At 45.5% G+C, this 16,466-nt stretch overlaps 1 long non-coding RNA gene across 1 annotated transcript; it reads left to right on the forward strand.

Moving 5' to 3' along the window:
* The first annotated feature begins 2,976 nt into the window (after nt 1-2,976).
* Nucleotides 2,977-15,538, forward strand: LOC143660913 (uncharacterized). The gene is made up of 3 exons (XR_013164319.1): nt 2,977-3,186; nt 6,136-6,301; nt 15,431-15,538. It is a non-coding gene; the product is annotated as an uncharacterized LOC143660913 (long non-coding RNA).
* The last annotated feature ends 928 nt before the right edge of the window (nt 15,539-16,466 follow it).

Here is a 16,466-nt window from a genome sequence, read left to right on the forward strand (position 1 = left end):
GTTTCTGGTATATACTGGAACTAAACGCCCCTAATCTCCATTTCTCCTTCAAGAATTGCCAAGCAGGGCTCTTCTGATGGCAAATGGCAGAGACCTGGCAGACAATGAAGAAAATCTATTGGTTCGTGTAACTGAAGAGTCTCGCGATAGGATTGACGTCAGGTCAGACTTAATCCATTGACGCAAATGACGTCACCCAGGACCCGGCTTCTTTTCCCTCCCCGGTGTGCCTTTTGTGGTGTTGACGTCAGCCTCAGACTGCTCAGAATGGCTCCTCAGCAGCTACAGTTTCTCTTCATGTGGTAACAAAATGACCCTAGCAGTTCCAGATTTCACACCCTCATGCCTCTACTTAAGGAGAAAGAGAGAGTCTTCCCATAATCCCCACAAGCCTGGGGATCCTCTCTTTCCTGCTGCCAGGGCAAGAAGATATGCTGCTTGGCACAAGCCAGTCAGGACCCAATTTGGGATTGGGGCCGTGGTCATTGCCATCCAAATCGAATGAGAATGGAAGAGAACAAAAAAACGGAAAATCAAGATACCTTTGAAGGGGAGAAATGAAGACTGTGGACCTTGCCAGCAAATGTCCACTACATCAGCTCTATAGCTTTTTTTTCATTCTTTTACTAAACATCTTGATTTCATTTTCTTTTGCCACAAAGTCACCTGAGGAAGTCAATTCTGGTTGCAGGCTGGATTATGACTCATATGATCCTTTGATCTTCATCTCCGAGTACTGGTTCTTTGTCTCCAGAGGGGCTGGCAGTGATGGCAGACACCTGGCATACAGGCTGCCACCTCCCCCTCCCAGGCCTATGGCAGACATCATCAATCAATCACAGCACGTTTTCCTATGCAGTCCAGATGTGGCCCCAGAGACCTACTTTAAAAAGTACTGTGGACAGCTCCTACCAATGTATTGGTGTTGACAAGTGAGATAAAACATGTTTGCCATCCCTGGAAAGGATTGCTCATCAACAACCCAAACTACCAATCCATTTCACTCGTACACTAAAAGTACTCACAAACACATACCCACACATACATATACCTCAGTGGTTTTCAAAATGTGGTTTGCAGATCCCCTGCACCAGAATCTCCTGGTGTTCATATTAAAATGCAGGTCCCTAAGAGCCACTCTAGAGCTATAGAATCAGTATTTCTAGAGGTAAAGCTTCCCCAACACCTTGGAAGTGGTTTCTAAAACATATTCTCAAAATAACAGTTTTAAATATTCAATAGGCTAAAAAACACAATAGAATACTAAACTTCAATTCTGCTAGGTCTCTGAGATCTTGGCTCATTCCTCATGAACTTTTTTTCAGCAGAAGTTGATTGGGTAACTACTGTGTGTAGGCACTGGGCTTGTGTCTGGAAATTAGATGAGAACAGTGCAATTAAAGAGTTCCCAGACTCAAACAATAAAAGGCACATGACACTCTGTGGAAGGGGTTAACTGCTACAGGAGAGGTACTGGTCTGTGAGAGTTCAATCTGAAGGGCCTGAAAGGAGAGAAGGTATCACAAAAGACATGGCCTTGGTGTCTCTGTAGTGTAGAAATAACGGGGATATGTATGAACAGAGAGGAATCTTCTGGGAGCAAAAACTGGCGTTTGCACGTGGGTGGGGGTGAGAATATGCCCCAAGTGATCATGAACAGAAATTCATTTAATTCAACTGGGACTGAGAATGAGGAACTGTGAAAAAGAGCTGGAAAGAGACAATTCCATTTTCAACATGGAGGGTTTTGTGGGTCTTCTTTTAGACTTTATTTCATAGGCAATGGGGAACTAATTTAGGCAAGGGAGTGACCTTATTAAGCTATATTTGAGAATGCTGAATCTGAAAGTGAGATTGGGGCAAGATTCATGTGGGAGAGGCTGCAAGTGCAGAGGTGATGCAAAGTTAGTGTAATTATACAGGTGTAAGGTTAGAGGATATGAACTGTTAGCTTAGGAATAGGAAATAGTGGGGCAAATGTGAAAGAGATTGAGGAAGGGGAGCCATAGGCCTTATTGGTTTCATAGCTTGGCCAGACAATCAAAGGTGTATTAGTCAGAATGTGCTAGGCCATGCTGCAGTAACAAATTAATCCTGAAATCTCAGTATTTAGCATAACAAACAATTACTTGCTCATGTTTTAAATGACTGGTAGGCAGAGGATTCTGCTCCACCAAATCACTCTGAAACCCAGCTGACAAAGGCACTGTCATCTTTTAGCTGTACCATTTAGAGCATATGGCCTTCTGAGATGCTAAAGAAAGGGGAGAAAGGAATGGAAAGGCATACTTTTAATTGATTTGACCCAGAAGTGATCATTGTCATGTCTGCTCACAGTCTATTGGCCTGAACTAATTACACTACTCTATTATATTATCATAGTTACAAGAGAGGCTGTGAAAGTAGAGGAGCAAATGGACTATTTGATGAGTACTAATTTTTTTAGCTACACTAGGTAATTTCAGGCAGATGTATTTGTGTAAAGCGCCTCAGAAAGAAATTAAGAAGTCATGTACTTGAATTGCCCCTACAAACATAAAGATACATTGGTAGGAGGAAGAAGGAGATTAATTCTTATAATCTACTCAATCACTCCTAGGGGTGGGATTGTGACTTCAGGCACATGGACAGCGGTGAAGCTTAAACCTGATTTTTTCTACCTAGTGTTCAGTAGTGAGTCAAATGTGTGCCTGACTTTGGTTTTCTAGTGAACCACCCCGCATGACACAAACAACAACTGGTGCTCAAAAGTTCCCTTGGGGGACAAGGGAGAAAGGAGGAAATATTCATATTCCCCATTTGGAAAATTCTTGATATTCTCCCAAGCAGTGGGGACAACCAAATCAATAGACTGAACCCTAGATCTTGGGGTTCACCGCTATGTAACTTGTTCCTGCAAGGAATAGGCTAAGCCTGCTTATAATTATGCCTAAGAGTCACCCCCAGAGAACCTCTTTTATTGCTCAGATGTGATCTCGCTCTCAAGCCCTCTTGACAGGTGAATTCACTGCCTGCCCCATAGGAGCATAACTTCCAGGGGTGTAAATCTCCCTCACACTGTGGAATAGAATTCCCAAGATGAGCCAGGACCTGCATTATGACGTTGCGAAAGCCTTCTGGACAAAAAGGGGAAGAGAGAAATGAGACAAAATAAGGTGTCAGTGGCTGAGAGATTTCAGTCGAGAGGTTATTATCCTGGAGGTTATTCTTACAGATTATGCAGATATCCCTTTTTAGTGTATGATATATTGGAGTGGCTGGAGGGAAGTACCTGAAACTGTCAAGCTATATTCCAGTAGCCTTGTTTCTTGAAGATGATTGTATAATGATATAGCTTTTACAATGTGACTGTGTGATTGTGAAAACCATGTAACTGATGCTCCTTTTACCCAGGGTGTGGATAGATAAGTCAAAAATATGGAGAAAAAAATGAATGAATAATGGGGGATAAGGGATAAAAGAAATTGGGTAGACTGAAATACTAGTGGTCAAATGAGAGAGAAGGGTAGAGAGTATGGTATGTATGAGTTTTTTCTTTTTATTTCTTTTTCTGGAGTGATACAAATGTTCTAAAAATGACCGTGGTGATGAATACACAACTATGTGATGATGTTTTGAGCCACTGATTGTACACCAAGAATGGGCTGTATGTGTGTGAAGATTTGTCAATACAAAAACAAAACAAAACAAAACAGTGCTCACACACACATGCATATGCACATTTTTGGGTTTTAATCAATCCTTTTTTGTATAAAATGAAAACAAAACCCCACATTCATACCTATCTATCTTTCTCAGTAACCTCAGAGGTTTTCAGAGATACAAATATTCTTGCAGAGTAAAAAGTTTTTGAAGCACCCCCAATTACTATTTTCTCAGAAAGTACTGTAAGACAAAATGTCCTCTTCCTGAGTGTGGAATGCCCTTGCCTCCAACAGAACCATAGCTGTTGCCAAATAGACACATTCATGCAGGCATCAAATATTTACTGTGTGCCCCTCACTCAAGAAGTGCCTAACACTCTTCTTGGTTCTGGGGATTCAGTGATGGGATATTGCCTTCCTGGAGCATATAATCAATTGGGGAGAGACATAGCTAGTCATTAATTGAGCTGGAAGTTGAACCAGGACTTCATACTCCAAATCCTTTGCTCTAACATGTCTTGCTAAAGACTGGCTTTTTCTTCAAATCATCTTCCTGCTATTTATTATAGCCACCTCCTAAAGCATTAGCTCAATCCTCTTTTAAGAATATTAATCACCCCAAACATACTGCATAGCACGCCAGGTTGTGGTGCTGGGAAGGGGTGGGGTTGTGATAGAAAGATAAATAAGACTTGCTTCTTGCTTTCTGAGGGGCTTCTGGTCTATTTTCTTCTTATGTGTCCCTGAATTCCCATCATTGGACTTTGTTTTAACAAAATTTTAGGACAATGCAAGAGCAGCTGAGTAACTGTGGCTGCACCAAGGCCAGAAAGGAGAAGACCTCTACTGGCCCACTTTTATGGCAGGCAGAGAGATGTTGGGGCATGGGATGGGATGGGATGAGGGTCCTTTCCACCCTGCCCCGCCCGGAACCATTCTGTTCACCTAACACATGTGGTTCTCGGGCAAATCCAAAGCCATCTTATCTTTGCTCCTGGGACAGCAGCTCCATCAGAGACTATGGAGTCCTTGGGGCAGAAAATGGAGGGCTCTCTGCGAATGGAGTGCCTCTGATCCCTCTCCTTTTATACTACACGAAAAGAAAAGAGGCCCATGTGAAAACCACTCCTGGGGGCTTCCCAGCCAGTTAAACATGAGGAAGAGAGAGAAAGGGGAAAAATTCTGAATAAAAGCAAAGTCTTTGAAAAACTTCAAAGACCATTTCTCCTGTTCAGAAGTCAAGAGCACATCTGGCTGGCGGTGCAAAGAGAAGTGGTGTCATCTGGGCAAAAACGTTATCTTCAAATATGTCCTTTAAGGAAAGCAAGAAAGGAGAGCGCAAGGGACAGAGAGGAAAGAAATAATGCAAGGAGGGAAAGGAAGTTAAAGGGAGAAAAAAAGAGGAAAGAACCCTTCTAAATCTTGTAATGTTTTAAGAGGGCTTATTAGAGCAAAAATTAAGTGTCATACAGAGCTTGGTTCCAGTACTGATGGCTTTTATTCAAAGAGCCATCACCCTGTAAACTCACTTTAACAACTCCCTTCAGATGAAGTATAAAAATTAAAGACATTTACAACACAGCTTAGTAGCAGATGTAGCCGTCCTGTTGGGACTTAGATCAAATAGTGATGTAAACCCCAGCAGGATAAGAGGTCTTATGAAAAAGTCCTGAACAACGGCCCCCAAAAATCTTGGAAGTCTTACAAAAAACATGTTTCCCATTCTCTCCCAACCTCATGGGCCCCCCTTCCCTTCTCCAACCTTTCCCCTAATCTGTTAGACTCTTTTGCCATCGTCATCCTTGTCTGGAGTTCTTATGAGTCACTCCACACTTGGCAACTGAAAAAAAAAAAATAATCTGGTGGGGCTTCTGGTTATCTTCTTCATCTAGTCATCTTTCCCCATTACCTGGGGGAGTTCGGGGATGTGTGGAGCTGACCTTCACTTTGGTCAGTTCTTTCCCACTGTGTTTCTCTGCCTCAGAGGAGTCTGGTTTCCAATTTGATTTAAAAGCTGGGTCATTCAATAGAGTGGGAAATGTTCATATCTGTCATATATGCTGTAATGTAACAATCCACCCATTCCAAAGAAGATTTTCTTAAGGATTTACTCTAGGAGCCATCTTCATCTACCCACCCACTCATTCATTCACTCATTCGTTATTTCATAAAATTTCTGTGTGCCTATGCCATACCATGCTCTGGACAAAGTGCTGAGATATGAACAAGATTGTCCTGTTGGTCAGCATTCTGTTTGCTCTTGAATTGAAATGTTTATGGACTGGCTTTAGAAAGAGAAAAAGTATAGTAGATAGGAAGTAGAGAGAGAAATTAGTTGTATCTGAGAATTTCTGGATGTTTGGTCCAGTGTTTCTGTCACTTCAACCCTTATAAATGAAACCATTAACCACTCTTCCACCACAGTCTACCAGAAAAGCTTCAGGTTGCCTCCAGACCTAACTTCTCATCCCCACTTCCTCTTCACTGGCAGATGATCACGTAGCCAATGATTTGGGAGTAGAAGTGTTAGACGTTTGGACGTAGTTTGGCCTTTGGACAAGACAAAGGCCAAGAGGCTGGAAAATAAGGAAGAATCCAAGGGACCTTCATGACTGAGGGAGGCAAGTCCTGATCCTGTAATGAACTTCACTCAGCAGGTAAGTTGGGGCCCTTCTTCCTTGGGAGCAGACTGATAAGAAAACTGAAATAAAATTGTATCACCTCAATTTAAACCGAGGCCAGTGAGAAAATTGCCCTAGGAATCCCTGAAAGCAGTAAATGAGAGGTTGACTTGGATGTCACATGGAGCTTCTGAAGATTGGAGATGTTCCAGGGCCAGGTGGGAACCTTCTAAGTTAATGCGACTTAGAGTTTCCAACACCCAGACCAACATTTACAGCTTATACTCATACCCTCCCTGCTCCTCCTCTCTTTTGTGTTACCCAAGAGATCTGCAGTATGAGTGGATTGTGAATATTGTCTGGTCTGTCCTTATACCTCCCAGCAGATTTGGATGGGTTTTGTTTTTCACGTGCTCTAAATCAGCTGCTAAATTGGGAGGCATGTTCATAAGGCCTGACAATTCAGGAAGGTCCTCTCTCTGGATCTCTGTAAGAAATGACTTCAGAAGGAATTTCTTCACTCACACTCACTAGTAGCCTACTCACATGCACCCTAACATATATTCACCAAAGTGTATTCACACAGTCACACAGGTGTCCATGGTGCCAGTGGAACATCATGTCACTGTGCCCTGGGCCACTGAGTCAAGGCGGAGGCAGCATTTACCTCCTCTAGTGCGAGGTCTAATCTGAAAAGAAAACGTATGCTTTTATAAGGAATCAAAGAAGAAAATAGTTACTGCCGATGTCACAAGCGTGGGCTAATCTTCAATTAAATAATGATATTCAGATGACATTTCTTGGCAACTGGCAGACCAGCTGGAAAAATAAGTCAGAATTTCCATAGAGAATAGACTGGTTTGCCATCCAAAGCTGGCCAAGTACAAACAACAGAGTTCTATATACGTATGAATAAAAGGTCCCAGCACTCTGGCTTGCCAAGGAGGCTCCTTTTTTCTCTTCCCACAGATACCACACACACCAGTTTGCAGATGTGTGTAAAGTGCAGATGTAAATGTAATATTTGTTGGCATACACTGTCTGTTGTGTTTTGCCTGGGCTGACATTTGAAACCATCTGGCCCAGCTCCTCGTGTTTCAGATGAGGAGACCCAAGTCTAGTAAGCTGAAGATCCAGGACTTGCCCAAGGTCACCTTGGCAAGCAAGGCCCCTTGGCTGTCACTCCAGTGCTCTTTCTATGACATTCCAGCCTCCAAGGAGCTAACTGGTAGAGCCTGTAAGTGCCCGTTCTGAGCTGTATGCATGTGCACAGAAATCAGTGTGGTCGGGATTGGTGTGTGAAAGGGACGTGTGTATAACATGGGGTGATGCAAAAATGTGGGCTTTTACTCCAGACAGATTTGGAATGCTGTCAGTACTCCAATAGGAGAGAGATGAAGCCCCTACTACAGGAACTATTCACAAGAAGTGGGCAGGGTCAGGGGACTCCAGTCGGGGATGGCGCATGACCCACGTGAACAACAGCAGGGAGCCATTCCCACCCCTAGACCTGGAGGAGACAAGCAGAAGAGAAATGAGCCAATCTGGAGAGAGTAAAGTCGCCCTTTGGTAGAGGCACTCAGCCAACTGGAGTGACCTGCCAAGGAGGATATCAGTAACAGTACTGTGACATCAACCTTCTGCCTTCTCTGAACTTCTGCTTATGCCTCCCGTTGGCTGAACCCAACAGGAGCCAAGCAGCAGGGGCCGGGATGCTGCTCATAAATAACCTCCCAGCTGAAAGAACGTGGTGAATGGACCTAGACGGGCCAACAGGATATTCAGCTTACTTGGGTTCAAACTCCAGCTTTTCTGTTGACTTGTATCAAGTCACATAATTTTCTGACTTCCGTAAGCTCTGTGAGATGGTGATGACTCTCAGCGCTGCATACATAAAGCTGCAAACTTAAAGCCCAGACGTGTAGGTCAAATCCCTTCTCCTCTCAGTAACATCATAGCTGCCTGGACAATTTGGCAGTATCAGTTGCAAGCTATAAATTTGCATACATTTAATATAGCAGTTCTGTTTCTAAGAATTAGTTTCAACAAACTAATAAACTAGTAAATGCATGAAAAATATAATGCTGTTCACTACACCACTATTTAATATGTGAAAAAATGGAAACAGCTTTATTGTCTATATCCTTCAGAATTCTTAGTCGTAAACAATAGAAACTGATCCCGGATGAGTTAAACAGAAAAAAAAAATTATTGAGTGAACACTTAGTGACTCACAGAATTGCCGAAAGAGACTAGAGAACCCACCTCAGAAACAGGCCGACGTTTTAGGTAGGTCAAAAAACTATGGTCCCCCCATACCACGGACTATTTTAAATTTATGTTAAAGAGGAATACTTAATAACAAAGAAAGAGATAAAACAAGATAGGTATGGTTCAATCGCTTTTTGTTATTATTATTATTTTAAAATTTAACACCGTAGAAAGAATACGGAAAAGGTATGTGCCTAAATATTGACAGTGGTTCTCTCTGGATAAGAAAATATATATTTTTTTCTTTCCTGTATTCTAAATGGTATTCATTGACTATATAGAGAGTTTATAATAAGGATAAGAGATTTTAAAATCAAGGGGAGGCCTGGCTAAGGTGCAGGGGCAGCTGGACATTTGGGATGCATGGAAGCCTTCAGTTTGGGCTGTGCTCTTCTTGCTAAGGAAAGGGTTGGTGGTTTCCCTATGAGTGTCAGGACGCCCAGCCGTGGCTTGGCCCTACAGGACACGTGGGGGTGGCGTCCAGGCAGAGCCACCCGAGCGTCAGCCACCACCCCACCCCCCACCAGGGACAGGATGGGAGGTGAGACCGGAGACTAGTGGTGTCCAGGAGTGAGGGGAGAGGACACGTGGGAGACCATGTCCGGGCCACGTTACACTCCCACACGAGGTCTCCGAGAAGCCCTTAAAGTAAATTGATACAAAGACAAAAGGTGGCAGATGTTTTATTCGAACCTGAGTAGGGGGCAATGGGATGGAAGAACTCTAGTACAGAGTTTTTTTTTTTAATTGATATAAAAACAATATTATTGATGTATTTACTTTGAATACACGATACATTTACATGGCTTGAAATTCAAAATACAAGACTATGCAGAAAAAAGCCATCTTTCCGCTTCCTTTTTAGAAAGCAATTTTATTGAGTATATTAGCATACCATATAATCATCCAAAGTGTATGATCAATGGTTCACGGTATCATTATATTATTGTACATTCATCACCAAACTCGATGTTTGGACATCTTCATTACTCCCCAAAAAGAAATAAAAGTAAGAATAAAAATAAAAACAGGGCGGTGCACCGGTGGCTCAGTGGCAGAATTCTTACCTGCTATGCCAGAGACCCGTGTTTGATTTCCAGAGTCTGCCCATGCCAAAATAAAATAAAATAAAATAAAAAAATAAAAAAACAATATAAAAGAACACTCAAAACATCCCATACCCATTATCACTCACTATTATTTATTTTTTGTGCTTATTTTTTAGCTCATCTGTCCATGCGCTGGCTAAAGGGAGTGTCAGCCACAAGGTTTCCACAATCCTACAGTCACACTGTAAAAACGATATAGTTGTACAATCGTAGGACAGAGTTTTAAAATGCTAGATTGTACTTTCCTGACACCTTAGTTGAAGCTAATTTCCTAAAGGTACTGCTTCTCATTAAAGTGACTGAACAACACAGAGAAGGCAATGAATGCACATGCACACACACATGCGTGTGAGCACACACATGCACACATGCACGTGAGCACACACATGCATGCACACACACGCATGTGAGCACACACATGCACGCACACACATGCATGTGAGCACACACGCACATGCACACAAACTCACTACCCGAAAAGGAGCTTCTACAGCTCCTCCAAACCCTTTCTCTCCAATCTCCAACACCTAGAGGTTTCTTGGGAGGTAACCCCCTCCGTTCCACTTCAATTCCGCTCCTGCTCTTCCAGGCGGCCCTGGTGGGTGAGAACAACTGGCCTTCTCCTCCCGCATACTTGAGTTTGTAGCTGATAATTTGTGGGCCGCAGTTTATAAAACATGCCCCCAGACACCCAGGGTATTCATTCCAAATGGTTTGGAGCAAACCAGCTTGTCCATATCGCCCAATGTTGTGCTTCGTAGTCACATTCCTGATGTACAAACAGGATGAGGGTGACAAGGGGCAGCCACGGCATACGTGGAGAAGACTTGCCTTGCCGGGATAGTGAGTTCGGCCCCATGAGTCAGCAGGCCACGTGGAGCCCTAACCATGGTGTGTGGTCTCAGAGCAAGATTCTTCACAGAGCCTATCAGCTCGCAAAGTGGGTCCCCTTAAGAGGTCCCAAATCGACTGAAGTGATTTCAGAGGCAAGTGAACCCTATGCTGGCACCTTTGATTCCTACCTGCCTGTATCTGGTGGAGCTGATGCAGTCCCAGGTGCCCCGCGCTGGGCCGGTGCAGCCGTCCCGGAGGCTGTGATGGTGGGCTGCTTCCAGCTCCCAGCTGCCTGCCTCCTTGCTGAACTGACGGGGGCAGCTGCCTTGCCTGGGAGAGTCCACATTCTTCCCACCCTGTGAATCAGGCCAGGGCTAGACTTTACCCCAGAACCACATCCCCGTTTGCGCTTTCTCCTTCTCTGATTTACCACAACCCACCCCCCACCCCCGCCCCGCCTCCACTGCCCCCTTGTAGAGCTTCCCTGAAGAGTACTCACTTAATAAATCTGGGGCACTCAATCCCTGTCTCAAACTCTACTTCTAGGGAAATGGATCAAAGCCACTGCCTGATTTAGACTCATGCCTAGCCTTGACCTCTTCCTTGCCTGTGTGCTGGAGCCGGCCTCGGCTTACATTTTGCTCCCAGCCTTTATCTTGGCTCTTGCCTCCAAGTCCAGTGTGATAGTGAAAGGGAAAAAGCACACAGTATTGAGGGCAGCACTGACCTCCATTCAGAGCTGCCTTTTTGTTTTGACCTTCTCATGGAAGGGGCCAGTTCTCCAGTGATCAGACCAGGCAGACCTCTCCTCTTCTGAGGCCCCCCCATCCCTGTGTCTACCTCTATTGTCAGGTATATGACACTACAGCACAATCTTCTGTTCTCTTGTTTTTGTCCCTGACAAGGCTATAAGCTTTCGAGTGAGTGGGGAGTGTTTCTTACTCAAGCTCAGTTTGATGCCTGGCCTTGAGAAATGCAGGGGACTCATGATTGCTGATGGCACACGGGTCGTCTTCATCAAATGCCTGGAAGAATCTTTAGAGACTCATGGGGTCAAGGTCACTATCCTGGCAAGTCTTCCTCACATGTGCTGTTGCTGCCCTTGTCATCCTCATCCTGTTTGTACAACAAACCATCCTTAAGTTATGCATCACCCCTTAGAGAGTCATTTAGCCAATGTCCAGGTTTGTCTATCAGAGTAGTCCACTGATGAGCTTGGGCTGAGAAAAGAATGAACATGAATTCTCATTACCTGGAAGTCATTAAGTTGTGATTAGAAAAAAGGGAGAAGGAAAGGGATGAGCATCTGTAAAGGGATACAGCATCTGTATTCATCAATACATAGATACCGCACTGGCCCCCCGGGGCCACATTGGATGGACAACACACGTTAAAGCTCCTGTAGACCATACTGAGTATGTACTTGGGGCTACTCGCTAGACAATGTAAAGACGATTTCAGGCAAAGGCCCTGTCCCCAAGGACCACACAATTTCATTGGAAAGGCAGACAAACCGAGAGTTACAAGAATGAATATCATTTATTGAATGTTCACTGTGTGCCAGGCATGGTTCTAGATATTTCACATGTACTAATTCACTTGATCCTCACCAGAATCCTTTCAGACGAGTAATGTTACACATGTAAAAGCTGAGGCACAGTGAGGTTTATTCACTTACACAAAGGACACAGCTGCTAAGAGGAAGAGCCATGGCTGAACCCAAAGCCTCTTAGCTCTAGAACCCTGAAGCACTTCAGAAAGCAGTGACCTCTGCAAAGAGATGAGAATTAAGTGCCATGAGAAGCCTACTCATCACATTTCTTAGTAAACCTCTCTACCTGAATGTGTCACCAATCTAGCAAAGTCATCTTGTCCACAAAGGAAAGCATGTCTTCTTTCTCTTGATCTTTTCTCCTTTCTTCTTCTCCAAACCCAATCTCTGTAAATGGCACCATCATCCCATTATCGCAAACAAGGAACCTCAAAGTCATCCTTGATCCTTCCTTCTCCGTCTTCACCTAGAGCACTGACCTGGTTGACAAGTCTGCTTCATCCCATGTCATCTAAAACTCCAAAACACAGTCCCTTCTCTCCCTGCTCTCAGCTCCTGCCCTATTTCAGGCTCTGTATCTCTTGCTTGGATCATTTCAGTAGCCTCTAAGTGGTTTCCTGACTCCTGCTTATTCCCCACGTCAATACACTACTGCCGTTCCTCACCTAGTCCACTCGTCCAAAGTGTAAGACTTTAGGGAGAGGCTCAAACTCTGGCCAAATCCATCATGGCAGGCTTGGGTCTCTACCTTTTTTAAGAACAACCTCACCTGGGACTAGGAAGTGACTCATATCCTCAGAGACAGGGAAGGAAAGGCCAACTGTGCCTAGTGTGGCGCAAACTTTCACACCCACCTGAATCACCTGGAAGTCTTGTGAACGTGCAGATTCTGATTGAATAAGTCTCGGGCAGGACCTGAGATTTGCATTTCTGGAATGTTCCCAGCGAGACAGATTCTGCTGGTTCCCAGAACACACTTTGAAAAGCACAGCACTAGAAAGTAGCTTCAAGGAGAAAGGCAGAGTTCTCCAGTCACAATCTTAGATCAGGACAAGGGAGGTGTAGAAAAAAATCATCAAGAAAGAATGCTGTCTTAAGCTTTTGCTATTGGCTAGATGCTGTGCTGAGTGCTTTTGTATGTGCATGTGCAGTCTTATTTTTTTATTTTATAGTCACATACTATGTAATCATCCAAAGTATATAATTGATGGTTTACAATATCATCATATAGAGTGTAGCCTTATTTAATCTCCCCAATAACCCTCAAAGTATAATATCACTATTATTCCCATTTTGTATATGAGAAAACTGAGGGTTGCCTCAGATAACCCAGTTAAGAAATGGCAGAACTGGGGCTTAAACCTGAGTCTCTCTCTATCCCAAAATTACTCCTCTTAACCCTCTGTCACTCAGAGAAAGGGCTGAAGGTCTATGATGGAGTGAAGGAAAGTCTGAGTGTGAATGCAGTGTTTTGCCAGTGGTGACTATTGAAAACCTAGTTTGAGCTGGAGCTCTGTCAGGTTCCTGACAGACGTCTTCTCTAGTCCTTGTGACATTGCTAAAAAATGGCTCAGAGAGGTTCTGTGGCCACCTGGGTAGCGCTGAGCTTCCCACCTGCTGCCTGCGCTGGGCCTGGTACCTGCAGGGCGGCGGGGCAGGCTCTCCCCCAGCCCCGCCTGGGCCGTGGCCCGTGCCGCAGCACCTGGAGCAGACAAGGAAGGGCCTAGGGCCCCAGAGCTTAGGACGCCAGAGTCGGAAGCCCCTGCTCCGCATGGAGACCAGCAGCCGTGTTGGACACGATGTGTGCGGGGAAAACACTGGCCTGGACATCGCATTCTGCTCCCACCCCGAGAGAGCAGCGTGACCCTGGGCCATCATTTCCCCTCTGGGCTCCTTTTCCTCACCTATAAGGCCGTGGGCAGGAACTGTGGCATAATCTGTAGGGCCTAGTGCACAAGAAAATGTGGGCCTCTTGTTAAAAGGAACAATGAAGAATTTCAAGACGATGACGGCCGAGCCTCAAGTGTGGGCCCTTTCTGGGAGCAGGGTCCTGGGTCCGGGCACAGGCTGCCCCCTGTGGGTGGGCTGGGGTGGGGCTGCATATGTCTAACACCCCTTCAAGCTCTGCTGTTCAGTACAGTTGGTTTTCTTCTGTCCTAGCATTCTCTGCCTTGTTTGTTTATACTATATGTCACCCATTTCCAGGGAGTATTTGAGGTGGCCCCTCTGCTCAGCTGGATGCCTCGCAGGTGTCCTACAGGCGCCTGACCCCCCGCCCCCTGCTCCCCCGCTCCACCGTGAGAGACCTGGTCAGGGTCGCTGTGTCACAAATGCTCGGAAATACCCGGGACGTGTTGCCATCTGGCGGAGGCAGGTGACAGCATGGATGGGAGGAATTTCGATTTGGGAGCACCTCCTCCTCAGACAGTTCCTTCGTTTCCCTCTTCTTTCCTTATTCCTCAAGGGGTTGAACAGAAAGATAGTGTGAGAGAGAGTGAGTCAGCAGCTCACGTCCTGTCCTTGTCCTCCCCAGGGAGTGAATACCTCAGTTCCCAAACTCTCTGAGTCAGGGAGGACGCCCTCAGGACATCTGCCTGTTTCAACCACGCCAAGCAAGCAACAGCTGCTGATGAGCCCAGGAGGCATCACTTCCTGTGGGCTGGGAAACCAGACCAGGTGGACTCCTGCCTTCCGTCCCAACTCTTGTACCTTCCCAGACACGCAGCCTCAGGCCCAGGGAAGGCCCCTACCAGCATCTCCTCTTGGGGTGCTGAGTAGGAGACAGCCACTGTACAATTGAAACTCTGGGGAGAAGCAGATGGAATCACTGGCCTGAGGCTCTGAAGTCCTAGGGTCTCTCTTAAATTAGGCAATTTTTTTCTACCTGGATATACTCTGGAGCTCAGTTTCCTCATCTGTAAAGTTGGAAATCTCCTTTTCCCCCTCTCCAGGTAAAATGAATTGTTCTCTTTTTTGGAAGCCCAAAACATATTATGTATAACTTGCGGGCACTTAACAGGTTGTGACATGGGTTGCTTAATTATGAATCTGACCTTCCCTGGAGGGAATCAGCTCCTTAAGAACAGGGCCCGTCTATTAGTCTCTTCTTTTAGCTCTATACATCATCATTCTGGGTCTTAGCTGCTTAGGTGCCTTGCCTGCACTGGGGACACTAAAATGCAGGAAGCAACCATATTTCACACATTCATCAAAATGACACCGTTGCATATCCACTGTTAAGGACTCAATTGTGCCCCCCCAAAAAAGACATGCTCAAGTCTTAACTCTGTGTCCTGTGAACATGAACTTAAATGGAAATAAGATCTTTGTTAATAGTTAAGAGAAGGCCTAATTGGATAAGGGTGGACCCTAAGCTAATCTTACTTTTGTCCTTCCAAGGAGAAGAAATTCGGACACCAGGAGAAAGACAGAGTTAGAAAGAGAAGACAGCCATGTGACAGGCTGAGGTTGAGTTAAGCCATGACCACCAGCTGTGCCCTGCCAGACCCTTCAGACTTCAGAGGGAGCCCAGCCCTACCGGCAGCTTGATTTCAGATGTCTGGCCTCCAGAACCGTGAGACAATTAATTCTGTTTTAAGCCAACTAGTCTGAGGTGCTTTGCTATGGCAGCCCTGGCAGACTAAGACCTCCACTCTATGCAATGCCTGGGAACAGGTTCAAACAAAGAGAAAACCATGATCTGCCACAAATGCAATCCTCAGATCCAGCCCCCACCTTTGCCACCCTGCCACCCAGCATTGCTGTTTTGTTCCCCTAACATCCGACTACATTGGCCCTGTGCTCTGTTTGTGTACAGTTGTCATACCAAGCCCAGAAAGGGTAACACGGTTCTCTGAATAGAGTGCTCAGGGTCTTGCTTGGAATGGTGAGGAACTTCCTGGTACTGGCCCTTGGTGAAGAAGTGTGCACATCACGCAAAACCTAGGACAGTGTCTGAGGATGGAAAAGGTGGTGGAGAAAATTGCAGGAAACAGCATCTGCTTCCCCAGGGAGCCTGTGAGGATTGAGAAAAGACCTGGAAGCCCTAAGCAGAAGCTCAGAACTCTACCTCAACCAGCCAGACTCTGTATGTTCCTCATCTTAGCTGTACCCCTGCAGCAATCTTCTATTCCTTCTTCCTGGTGGTGAGTCTCAGAGATGGGGACCCAGCAAGGAGCAGTGGCACTCTTCATGGGCTCTGCCTACCATGAACCAGGATGGGGACAGATTTCACCCTGCCTGGAATGAGGAACAGGCTTAACTGTGGCAGGGCAGGGGGAGTTATGAGGAGTGGGTGAGCAAAAGGCCTGGATCCCCATTTCCCACTGAGTCCATGGGAGGTATGGTGGGCTGGCGGGGGCTTCGCTCCTGCAGAGGGCCCTGGTCTTCCTGAGGTTCTCCCTTCTCACAGGACAAGCATGGGAGGGGCCTTGTC

Source organism: Tamandua tetradactyla, chromosome 2, assembly GCF_023851605.1.
Source record: "Tamandua tetradactyla isolate mTamTet1 chromosome 2, mTamTet1.pri, whole genome shotgun sequence".
NCBI lineage: Eukaryota > Metazoa > Chordata > Mammalia > Pilosa > Myrmecophagidae > Tamandua > Tamandua tetradactyla.